The sequence below is a fragment of the Aplysia californica genome, unplaced genomic scaffold (assembly GCF_000002075.1).
Source record: "Aplysia californica isolate F4 #8 unplaced genomic scaffold, AplCal3.0 scaffold00235, whole genome shotgun sequence".
NCBI classification, from domain to species: Eukaryota; Metazoa; Mollusca; class Gastropoda; order Aplysiida; family Aplysiidae; genus Aplysia; species Aplysia californica.
Genome location: NW_004797505.1, coordinates 695,835 through 697,163, shown reverse-complemented (window position 1 = coordinate 697,163; position 1,329 = coordinate 695,835).

Below are 1,329 nucleotides of genomic sequence, written 5' to 3'. Positions count from 1 at the left end.
CTCACTACTGTAAGACTTATTAAGAAATTTAAACACAGCACAAATTAATGTTAGACAAATGTTATGGCGCTCACATGGCCTTATGCAGTTGCGAGCGCCGCAAAACCTCTACTAAAACTAAAAAGACAAATGTTGTACGAAGGGGTTTCAAATCACTAATACCTTAAAGATCACAAAAAAACCAAATGCAAACATTTTCCCCATGTTAACCTCTTGGGAATGCGCAAAAAACATCTTTCATTTTTTCGATAGCACTGTTTCTTCCTTCTTCTTGTTCAAGTACCTCCTATTTGAGATTCCCCCCTCTCTCTCTCTCTCTCTCTCTCTCTCTCTCTCTCTCTCTCTCTCTCTCTCTCTCTCTCTCTCTCCACTCCCCCCCATCCCTCTCTCTCTCTCCGACTCTTCCCCTTTCCCTGCACCTCGCCTTCTTGTTTTCCTCCTCTGTCTAACTGCCGACATACAAAGCCTACCATTGATTACAGTTTTGACCCCGCTCTACGTCATTATAAGGTTATACACAACTAATCATATCTACTACATACATTTTCTTCAATTAACTCTTTAAGAACTTTGCGGACGCATAATATTATGTCCTATCTGCAGCATATCTTATTAAGGCAAAGGTACGGCACATTTCGAACCATTGTTCAGTATGCAAAATTCAGGTACACGAATGTTCATATTTAATATTACGCATGTTAATTTTGTTACATGCTTTTTTAAAAAAAAAGATTAGGATAAATAAGAAAACATAATTTGAAAATCAGTATGATTAAAAGAAATTATGCATCTTATTTTTCTTTAAAGTGCCCCAAAACAGAGTGTCTATAACTTCAAGCGTTGTCTTCAGACCAGAATGGGCGTCCTCAATGAATTAAAATTAAAGTATTTTCCTGGAGCGCTCAGCAAAATGTCTACCTCATAGAAATGCATTGGACACAACACATTTTGTGTAGTCTTCTATTCACGCACTGGGACAATTATTTTTTTCCTATTGCAGGATCACCAACATTTACGAGTTTAGATCATCGTCTGATAATCTTTTACAGGCAGCACCCATTTTTGCCACCTTTAATCTACAGGTTTTAACCGGTGATAGGGCGGTTAGGCGCTCCAATGTCACACTCAGAAGACCCTATAGTTCGATTCCTGTGTGCGGGGCCTACCCAATATGATTAAATTTTATTAGTGAGGCGAACATGCGTTCCCTTTTCGGTAATTTAGTTGCGTGAGAATTTGTGCGTGCATGTGTGTGTGTTTGTGTTTGTGTGTGTGTGTATCTTAAACGGTGATAACTATAACCATACAATGATAATATTGAAAATTTCA